We start from the raw sequence: 11,814 nt of genomic DNA on the forward strand, positions 1-11,814 counted from the left end.
CAGGTGTGCAGTGGTCGAAGATACAAGACATGTGTCAAGTCCTTCAGTGTTTTGAGGAATGCACACGGCTGGTTAGTGCAGACAACGCCATAATAAGCATGAGCATCCCCCTAATGTGTCTGCTGATGCAAAGTTTGACGCACATAAAGGATCAGGCGTCTGCACCAGAGGAAGAGGAAAGCCTTGTTGACAGTCAGCCATTGTCTGGTCAGGGCAGTGTACAGGACGAGGTAGCGGGCAAAGAGGAGGTGGAGGACGAAGAGGATGATGGGGATGAGTATATTCTTAATGAGGAAGCTTTTCCGGGGGCACTGGAAATTGGTGGCGTGGCAAGGCCGGGTTCTGGTTTTGTGAGGGACACAAGTGACGTAGATTTGCCTGAAACTGCCCCTCAACCAATCACAACCGCAGATTTGACAACTGGAACTTTGGCCCACATGGCGGATTATGCCTTGCGTATCCTCAAAAGGGACACACGCATTACTAAAATGATGAACGATGACGATTACTGGTTGGCCTGCCTCCTTGATCCTCGCTATAAAGGCAAATTGCAAAATATTATGCCACATGAGAACTTGGAACTAATATTAGCAACCAAACAATCAACTCTTGTTGACCGTTTGCTTCAGGCATTCCAGCACACAGTGCCCGTGATCGTTCTCACACGAGCTGCAGGGGCCAGCAGACCAGAGGTGTTAGAGGGGCAGAAATCAGAAGTGGTGTTGGACAGAGGGGTTTTCTGACCAGGTTGTGGAGTGATTTTGCTATGACCGCAGACAGGACAGGTACTGCAGCATCAATTCAAAGTGACAGGAGACAACATTTGTCCAGTATGGTTACTAACTATTTTTCATCTCTTATCGACGTTCTCCCTCAACCGTCATTCCCATTTGATTACTGGGCATCCAAATTAGACACCTGGCCAGAATTGGCAGAATATGCATTGCAGGAGCTTGCTTGCCCAGCAGCTAGTGTCCTATCCGAAAGAGTATTCAGTGCTGCAGGTTCAATATTAACCAAAAAAAGGACTCGTCTGGCTACCCAAAATGTAGATGATCTAACCTTCATTAAAATGAACCACAACTGGATTTCGAAATCTTTTGCCCCACCTTGCCCGGCCGACACCTAGCTTTCCTATGAAAAGGTCTTGCCTGTGGGCTATTCTGAATGACTTTCGCAATCTCGTAATTTGCAGCACCTGATTGTCCAGCATACGACATGTTTACACCTCCCTAAATGGCCAAACTCCCCACACGGGGCCGTGGTATCGCCGCTTGGCGCCAGCACCCGTGAGAGTGCTGTTTGTCTGAAGAGGTGGGTGTGCCCGCTTTTGGTCGACGGCACTGCCACTGGGTCCCTCATAGTACAATAAAGTGTCTCTGGCGGTGGTGGTGCGCACCCAACGTCAGACACACTGTTGTAACATGAGGGGCCCTGGGCCTGTACCGCCGGCCACAAGAGAGTTCCCCCACCCCCAGCTCAAACATTGCTAAACCACTTGCACAATTATCTCTCACAGTTCCACCAATGTTTAGTCTATGCGCTGACATCCGTAAATTCCTGCCACTGACAATACCATTGTGTTGACATGTATGATGGTACTTAACATAGTCAGGGGCAGTACCCAAGTACCCAAGTAAATACTTTGTGCCAAATTACTAGGTCTGAAACTACGCAGAGGAGCCCACCCCAGTACCGAATGATTGCACCCTTTGGTGGTTTCGTTTTGTTGTCATGCGAGAGATTAACATGCATTTATTGTTTGGGACTACTAACTGGCAGACACTCATTACAATCGGCCTCCGCTGACAACACCAATGCTGCCCGTGTACCCCTGGAACCAATTATAAATTGCCTACAGCCCAATTTTATTATGTTAGGCCTTCGAAGCCTGTCTGTGGTCCGTTCTTGCTACTACTCCTCCACTGACCAGACCACTGCTGCCCGTGTACCCCTGGAACCAATTTAAAAGTGCCTACAGCCCAATGTTTTTTATGTTAGGCCTTCAAAGCCTGTCTGCGGTCCCTTCATTCTACTACTACTCCACTGACCAGACCAATGCTGCCCGTGTACCCCTGGAACCAATTATAAAGTGCCTACAGCCCAATTTTTTTTATGCTAGGCCTTCAAAGCCTGTCTGCGGTCCCTCCTTCCACTAGGCCTCCACTGACCTGTCTACTGCTGCCCGTGAACCCCTGGAACCAATTATAAAGTGCCTACAGCCCAATTTTTTTTATGTTAGGCCTTCGAAGCCTGTCTGCGGTCCCTCCTTCCACTAGGCCTCCACTGACCTGTCTACTGCTGCCCGTGTACCCCTGGAACCAATTATAAAGTGCCTACAGCCCAATTACTTTTATGTTAGGCCTTCGAAGCCTGTCTGCGGTCCCTCCTTCCAGTAGGCCTCCACTGACCTGTCTACTGCTGCCCGTGTACCCCTGGAACCAATTATAAAGTGCCTACAGCCCAATTTTTTTTATGTTAGGCCTTCGAAGCCTGTCTGCGGTCCCTCCTTCCACTAGGCCTCCACTGACCTGTCTACTGCTGCCCGTGTACCCCTGGAACCAATGTTAAAGTGCCTACAGCCCAATATTTTTTATGTTAGGCCTTCGAAGCCTGTCTGCGGTCCGTTCTTGCTACTACTCCTCCACTGACCAGACCACTGCTGCCCGTGTACCCCTGGAACCAATTTAAAAGTGCCTACAGCCCAATGTTTTTTATGTTAGGCCTTCAAAGCCTGTCTGCGGTCCCTTCATTCTACTACTACTCCACTGACCAGACCAATGCTGCCCGTGTACCCCTGGAACCAATTATAAAGTGCCTACAGCCCAATTTTTTTTATGCTAGGCCTTCGAAGCCTGTCTGCGGTCCCTCCTTCCACTAGGCCTCCACTGACCTGTCTACTGCTGCCCGTGTACCCCTGGAACCAATTATAAAGTGCCTACAGCCCAATTTTTTTTATGTTAGGCCTTCGAAGCCTGTCTGCGGTCCCTCCTTCCACTAGGCCTCCACTGACCTGTCTACTGCTGCCCGTGTACCCCTGGAACCAATTATAAAGTGCCTACAGCCCAATTACTTTTATGTTAGGCCTTCGAAGCCTGTCTGCGGTCCCTCCTTCCACTAGGCCTCCACTGACCTGTCTACTGCTGCCCGTGTACCCCTGGAACCAATTATAAAGTGCCTACAGCCCAATTTTTTTTATGTTAGGCCTTCGAAGCCTGTCTGCGGTCCCTCCTTCCACTAGGCCTCCACTGACCTGTCTACTGCTGCCCGTGTTCCCCTGGAACCAATGTTAAATTGCCTACAGCCAAATTTTGTTATGTTAGGCCTTCGAAGCCTGTCTGCGGTCCCTCCTTCCACTAGGCCTCCACTGACCTGTCTACTGCTGCCCGTGTACCCCTGGAACCAATGTTAAAGTGCCTACAGCCCAATATTTTTTTATGTTAGGCCTTCGAAGCCTGTCTGCGGCCCGTTCTTTCTACTACTACTACACTGACCAGTCTACTGCTGCCCGTGTACCCCTGGAACCAATGTTAAAGTGCCTAAAGCCCAATATATTTTTATGTTAGGCCTTCGAAGCCTGTTTGCGGTCCCTTCTTTCTACTACTACTCCACTGACCAGACCAATGCTGCCCGTGTACCCCTGGAACCAAATATAAAGTGCCTACAGCCCAATTTTTTTTATGTTAGGCCTTCGAAGCCTGTCTGCGGTCCCTCCTTCCACTAGGCCTCCACTGACCTGTCTACTTCTGCCCGTGTACCCCTGGAACCAATTATAAAGTGCCTACAGCCCAATTTTTTTTATGTTAGGCCTTCGAAGCCTGTCTGCGGCCCGTTCTTTCTACTACTACTACACTGACCAGTCTACTGCTGCCCGTGTACCCCTGGAACCAATGTTAAAGTGCCTACAGCCCAATTTTTTTTATGTTAGGCCTTCGAAGCCTGTTTGCGGTCCCTCCTTTCAGTAGGCCTCCACTGACCTGTCTACTGCTGCCCGTGTTCCCCTGGAACCAATGTTAAATTGCCTACAGCCAAATTTTATTTTGTTAGGCCTTCGAAGCCTGTCTGCGGTCCCTCCTTCCACTAGGCCTCCACTGACCTGTCTACTGCTGCCCGTGTACCCCTGGAACCAATGTTAAAGTGCCTACAGCCCAATATTTTTTATGTTAGGCCTTCGAAGCCTGTCTGCGGTCCGTTCTTTCCACTCCTCCACCACTGACCAGACCACTGCTGCCCGTGTACCCCTAGAACCAATTTAAAAGTGCCTACAGCCCAATGTTTTTTATGTTAGGCCTTCGAAGCCTGTCTGCGGTCCCTTCTTTCTACTACTACTCCACTGACCAGACCAATGCTGCCTGTGTACCCCTGGAACCAATTATAAAGTGCCTACAGCCCAATTTTTTTTATATTAGGCCTTCGAAGCCTGTCTGCGGTCCCTCCTTCCACTAGGCCTCCACTGACCTGTCTACTGCTGCCCATGTACCCCTGGAACCAATGTTAAAGTGCCTACAGCCCAATATTTTTTTATGTTAGGCCTTCGAAGCCTGTCTGCGGCCCGTTCTTTCTACTACTCCTACACTGACCAGACCACTGCTGCCCGAGTACCCCTGGAACCTATTTAAAAGTGCCTACAGCCCAATATTTTTTTATGTTAGGCCTTCGAAGCCTGTCTGCGGCCCGTTCTTTCTACTACTACTACACTGACCAGTCTACTGCTGCCCGTGTACCCCTGGAACCAATGTTAAAGTGCCTACAGCCCAATATTTTTTTACGTTAGGCCTTCGAAGCCTGTCTGCGGCCCGTTCTTTCTACTACTCCTACACTGACCAGACCACTGCTGCCCGAGTACCCCTGGAACCTATTTAAAAGTGCCTACAGCCCAATATTTTTTTATGTTAGGCCTTCGAAGCCTGTCTGCGGCCCGTTCTTTCTACTACTCCTACACTGACCAGACCACTGCTGCCCGTGTACCCCTGGAACCTATTTAAAAGTGCCTACAGCCCAATTTTTTTTATGTTAGGCCTTCGAAGCCTGTCTGCGGTCCCTCCTTCCACTAGGCCTCCACTGACCTGTCTACTGCTGCCCGTGTTCCCCTGGAACCAATGTTAAATTGCCTACAGCCAAATTTTATTATGTTAGGTGTTGTGAATTCTGTGGCTGAATTCACTCCTGTGGTCACAAGTGGTATTGCAGCCTCTGGGCTTCCTCCCTCAGGTGTTTTGGTGAGCTCGTTGGCTGCCTTGCTATTTAACTCCACCTGAGTCTGTCTTCCTTGCTCCTTGTCAATGTTCCAGTGTTGGATCTGAGCTACTGCATCTTTCCTGTGGCCTGCTGCTCTGCTAGATAAGTGTTACTTTGTTTTTGTTTCCGTTTTTTCTGTCCAGCTGTGCTATTCTCTTTTGCTGGAAGCTCTGAGACGCAAAGGGTGCACCGCCGTGCCGTTAGTTCGGCACGGTGGGTCTTTTTGCTCCCCTTTGCGTGGTTCTGCTTTAGGGTTTTTTGTAGACTGCATAGTTCTCTTTGCTATCCTCGCTCTGTCTAGAATATCGGGCCTCACTTTGCTGAATCTATTTCATTCCTACGTTTTGTCTTTTCATCTTGCTAACAGTCATTATATGTGGGGGGCTGCCTATTCCTTTGGGGTATTTCTCTGAGGCAAGTCAGGCTTGTATTTCTATCTTCAGGCTAGTCAGCTCCTCAGGCAGTGCCGAGTTGCATAGGTAGTGTTAGGCGCAATCCACTGCTGCTTTTAGTTGTGTGAGGATAGGTTCAGGTATTGCAGTCTGCAGAGATTCCACGTCTCAGAGCTTGTTCTATTGTTTTTTGGGTTATTGCCATATCACTGTATGTGCGCTGATTACTGCACACTGTGTTGCCTGATAGCACAGCATAACAGTTAGGCCTTCGAAGCCTGTCTGCGGTCCCTCCTTCCACTAGGCCTCCACTGACCTGTCTACTGCTGCCCGTGTACCCCTGGAACCAATGTTAAAGTGCCTACAGCCCAATTTTTTTTATGTTAGGCCTTCGAAGCCTGTCTGCGGTCCCTCCTTCCACTAGGCCTCCACTGACCTGTCTGTTGTAAATTCTGTGGTCGAGCTCTCTCCTGTGGTCACAAGTGGTACTGCGGCTTCTGAGTTTCCTTCCTCAGGTGACGAGCTTCAGTCGTTAGTTGCTGCTCTATTTAACTCCACCTAGTGCTTTGATCCTGGCCTCCAGTCAATGTTTTAGTATTGGTCTTGCTTCCTCCTGGATCGTTCCTGTGGCCTATCTTTCCTGCATAAGCTAAGTTCTGCTTGTGTTACTTTTGTTTTGCTATTTTTTCTGTCCAGCTTGCTTTATTGGTTTTTCTTGCTTGCTGGAAGCTCTGAGACGCAGAGGGAGCACCTCCGTACCGTTAGTCGGTGCGGAGGGTCTTTTTGCCCCTCTGCGTGGTTGTTTGTAGGGTTTTGTGTTGACCGCAAAGCTATCTTTCCTTTCCTCGGTCTATTCAGTAAGTCGGGCCTCACTTTGCTAAATCTGTTTCATCTCTGTGTTTGTTTTTTCATCTTAACTCACAGTCATTATATGTGGGGGGCTGCCTTTTCCTTTGGGGAATTTCTCTGAGGCAAGGTAGGCTTGTTTTTCTATCTTCAGGGCTAGTTAGTTTGTCAGGCTGTGCCGAGTTGCATAGGGCGCGTTAGGCGCAATCCACGGCTACCTCTAGTGTGGTTGGATAGGATTAGGGATTGCGGTCAACAGAGTTTCCACGTCTCAGAGCTTGTCCCATGTTAGTAACTATCAGGTCACTTTGGGTGCTCTTAACCACTAGGTCCATTGTGGTTCTGAATTACCTTATCATAACAGTACTGGAGGCCCAAAGTACTAATGCTTCTCAATAGAGGGAAAAAAGAAGTTCTGAGACCATTTTTTTTTCTTTGCACTGTGTTTTGCCTTTTTTTCCCCTAGACATTTGGGTGGTTCAGGACACAGGTGTAGTCATGGACATTAAAGGTCTGTCTTCATGTGTGGATCATCTCACTGCAAGAGTACAAAATATTCAAGACTTTGTGGCTCAGAATTCTATGTTGGAACCAAGAATTCCTATTCCTGATTTGTTTTCTGGAGATAGAGCTAAATTTCTGAGTTTCAAAACTAATTGCAAACTGTTTCTGGCTTTGAAGCCTCGCTCCTCTGGTGACCAAGTTCAACAAGTTAAGATCATTATTTCGTTATTACGTGGCGACCCTCAAGACTGGGCATTTTCCCTTGCGCCAGGAGATCCTGCATTATGTAATATTGATGCGTTTTTTCTGGCGCTCGGATTACTGTACGATGAACCTAATTCAGTGGATCAGGCAGAGAAAAATTTGCTGGCTCTGTGTCAGGGTCAGGATGAGATAGAGATTTATTGTCAGAAGTTTAGAAAGTGGTCCGTGCTCACTCAATGGAATGAATGTGCGCTGGCAGCTATGTTCAGAAATGGTCTCTCTGAAGCCCTGAAGGATGTCATGGTGGGATTTCCTATGCCTGCTGGTCTGAATGAGTCTATGTCTTTGGCCATCCAGATCGGTCGACGCTTGCGTGAGCGTAAATCTGTGCACCATTTGGCGGTATTATCTGAGCATAAACCTGAGCCTATGCAGTGCGATAGGACTTTGACCAGAGCTGAAAGGCAAGAAAACAGACGTCAGAATGGGCTGTGTTTCTACTGTGGTGATTCCACTCATGTTATCTCCGATTGTCCTAAGCGCACTAAGCGGTTCGCTAAGTCTGCCACCATTGGTACGGTACAGTCGAAATTTCTTTTGTCCGTTACTTTGATCTGCTCTTTGTCTTCCTATCCTGTCATGGCATTTGTGGATTCAGGCGCTGCCCTAAATTTGATGGACTTGGAGTATGCTAGGCGCTGTGGGTTTGTCTTGGAGCCCTTGCAGTGTCTTATTCCATTGAGAGGAATTGATGCTACGCCTTTGGCCAAGAATAAGCCTCAGTATTGGACCTAGCTGACCATGTGCATGGCTCCTGCGCACCAGGAGGATATTCGCTTTCTGGTGTTGCATAATCTGCATGATGTGGTCGTGTTGGGGTTGCCATGGCTACAAGTCCATAACCCAGTATTAGATTGGAAATCAATGTCTGTGTCCAGCTGGGGTTGTCAGGGGGTACATGGTGATGTTCCATTTTTGTCTATCTCATCATCCACCCCTTCTGAGGTCCCAGAGTTCTTATCTGATTACCGGGATGTATTCGATGAGCCCAAGTCCAATGCCCTACCTCCGCATAGGGATTGTGATTGTGCTATCGATTTGATTCCTGGTAGTAAGTTTCCTAAGGGTCGACTGTTTAATTTATCTGTACCTGAGCACGCCGCTATGCGGAGTTACGTTAAAGAATCCTTGGAGAAAGGTCATATTCGCCCGTCATCATCGCCATTGGGAGCAGGGTTCTTTTTTGTGGCCAAGAAGGATGGTTCGCTGAGACCTTGTATTGATTACCGCCTTCTAAATAAAATCACGGTCAAATTTCAGTACCCCTTGCCACTGCTATCTGATTTGTTTGCTCGGATTAAGAGGGCTAGTTGGTTCACAAAGATAGATCTTCGTGGTGCATATAATCTTGTGCGTATTAAACGGGGCGATGAATGGAAAACTGCATTTAATACGCCCGAGGGCCATTTTGAGTACCTAGTTATGCCATTCGGACTTGCCAATGCTCCATCAGTATTTCAGTCCTTTATGCATGACATCTTCCGAGAGTACCTGGATAAATTCCTGATTGTATACTTGGATGATATTTTGGTCTTTTCGGATGATTGGGAGTCTCATGTGAAGCAGGTCAGAATGGTGTTCCAGGTCCTGCGTGCTAATTCTTTGTTTGTGAAGGGATCAAAGTGTCTCTTTGGTGTTCAGAAGGTTTCATTTTTGGGGTTCATTTTTTCCCCTTCTACTATCGAGATGGACCCTGTTAAGGTCCAGGCCATTCATGATTAGACTCAGCCGACATCTCTGAAGAGTCTGCAAAAGTTCCTGGGCTTTGCTAATTTTTATCGTCGCTTCATCTGTAATTTTTCTAGTATTGCCAAACCATTGACCGATTTGACCAAGAAGGGTGCTGATGTGGTCAATTGGTCTTCTGCTTCTGTGGAGGCTTTTCAAGAGTTGAAGCGTCGTTTTTCTTCTGCCCCTGTATTATGTCAACCAGATGTTTCGCTTCCGTTCCAGGTCGAGGTTGATTCTTCTGAAATTGGTGCGGGGGCTGTTTTGTCGCAAAGAGGTTCTGATTGCTCGTTGATGAAGCCATGCGCCTTCTTTTCCAGGAAGTTTTCTCCTGCTGAGCGAAATTATGATGTTGGCAATCGAGAGTTGCTGGCCATGAAGTGGGCATTCGAGGAGTGGTGTCATTGGCTTGAAGGAGCTAAGCATTGTGTGGTGGTCTTGACTGATCACAAGAACTTGACTTATCTCGAGTCTGCCAAACGGTTGAATCCTAGACAGGCTCGTTGGTCGCTGTTTTTCTCCCGTTTTGACTTTGTGGTCTCGTACCTTCCGGGCTCTAAAAATGTGAAGGCGGATGCCCTGTCTAGGAGTTTTGTGCCCGACTCTCCGGGTTTGCCTGAGCCGGCGGGTATTCTCAAAGAGGGAGTAATTGTGTCTGCCATCTCCCCTGATTTGCGGCGGGTGTTGCAAAAATTTCAGGCTAATAAACCTGATCGTTGCCCAGCGGAGAAACTGTTTGTCCCTGATAGGTGGACGAATAAAGTTATCTCAGAGGTTCATTGTTCGGTGTTGGCTGTTCATCCTGGAATCTTTGGTACCAGAGATTTAGTGGCTAGATCCTTTTGGTGGCCGTCTCTGTCGCGGGATGTGCGTTCTTTTGTGCAGTCCTGTGGGATTTGTGCTCGGGCTGAGCCCTGCTGTTCTCGTGCCAGTGGGTTGCTTTTGCCCTTGCCGGTCCCGAAGAGGCCTTGGACACATATCTCTATGGATTTTATTTCGGATCTCCCCGTTTCTCAAAAAATGTTGGTCATTTGGGTGGTTTGTGATCGCTTCTCTAAGATGATCCATTTGGTACCCTTGTCTAAATTGCCTTCCTCCTCTAATTTGGTGCCATTGTTCTTCCAGCATGTGGTTCGTTTACATGGCATTCCAGAGAACATCGTTTCTGACAGAGGTTCCCAGTTTGTTTCGAGGTTTTGGCGAGCCTTTTGTGCCAGGATGGGCATTGATTTGTTTTTTCCTCGGCTTTCCATCCTCAGACAAATTGGCCAGACTGAACGAACCAATCAGACCTTGGAAACATATCTGAGATGCTTTGTTTCTGCTGATCAGGATGATTGGGTGTCCTTTTTGCCGTTGGCTGAGTTCGCCCTTAATAATCGGGCCAGCTCGGCTACCTTGGTTTCGCCGTTTTTCTGTAATTCTGGGTTCCATCCTCGTTTCTCTTCAGGGCAGGTTGAGTCTTCGGACTGTCCTGGTGTGGATACTGTGGTGGACAGGTTGCAGCAGATTTGGACTCATGTAGTGGACAATTTGACCTTGTCCCAGGAGAAGGCTCAACGTTTCGCTAATCGCAGACGCTGTGTGGGTCCCCGACTTCGTGTTGGGGATTTGGTTTGGTTGTCATCTCGTTATATTCCTATGAAGGTTTCCTCTCCTAAGTTTAAGCCTCGTTTTATTGGTCCGTATAGGATTTCTGAGGTTCTTAATCCTGTGTCTTTTCATTTGACCCTTCCAGATTCTTTTTCCATCCATAACGTATTCCATAGGTCATTGTTGCGGAGATACGTGGCACCTATGGTTCCATCTGTTGATCCTCCTGCCCAAGTTTTGGTGGAGGGGGAGTTAGAGTATATAGTGGAGAAGATTTTGGATTCTCGTGTTTCGAGACGGAAACTCCAGTATCTGGTTAAGTGGAAGAGTTATGGTCACGAAGATAATTCCTGGGTCTTTGCTTCTGATGTCCATGCTGCCGATCTTGTTCGTGCCTTTCATATGGCTCATCCTGGTCGGCCTGGGGGCTCTGGTGAGGGTTCGGTGACCCCTCCTCAAGGGGGGGTACTGTTGTGAATTCTGTGGTCGAGCTCCCTCCTGTGGTCACAAGTGGTACTGCGGCTTCTGAGTTTCCTTCCTCAGGTGATGAGCTTAAGTCGTTAGTTGCTGCTCTATTTAACTCCACCTAGTGCTTTGATCCTGGCCTCCAGTCAATGTTCTAGTATTGGTCTTGCTTCCTCCTGGATCGTTCCTGTGGCCTATCTTTCCTGCATAAGCTAAGTTCTGCTTGTGTTACTTTTGTTTTGCTATTTTTTCTGTCCAGCTTGCTTTATTGGTTTTTCTTGCTTGCTGGAAGCTCTGAGACGCAGAGGGAGCACCTCCGTACCGTTAGTCGGTGCGGAGGGTCTTTTTGCCCTTCTGCGTGGTTGTTTGTAGGGTTTTGTGTTGACCGCAAAGCTATCTTTCCTTTCCTCGGTCTATTCAGTAAGTCGGGCCTCACTTTGCTAAATCTGTTTCATCTCTGTGTTTGTTTTTTCATCTTAACTCACAGTCATTATATGTGGGGGGCTGCCTTTTCCTTTGGGGAATTTCTCTGAGGCAAGGTAGGCTTGTTTTTCTATCTTCAGGGCTAGTTAGTTTGTCAGGCTGTGCCGAGTTGCATAGGGAGCGTTAGGCGCAATCCACGGCTACCTCTAGTGTGGTTGGATAGGATTAGGGATTGCGGTAAACAGAGTTTCCACGTCTCAGAGCTCGTCCCATGTTAGTAACTATCAGGTCACTTTGTGTGCTCTTAACCACTAGGTCCATTGTGGTTCTGAATTACCTTATCATAACACCTGTCTACTGC

This window comes from Ranitomeya imitator, chromosome 8, assembly GCF_032444005.1.
Source record: "Ranitomeya imitator isolate aRanImi1 chromosome 8, aRanImi1.pri, whole genome shotgun sequence".
Lineage (NCBI taxonomy): Eukaryota > Metazoa > Chordata > Amphibia > Anura > Dendrobatidae > Ranitomeya > Ranitomeya imitator.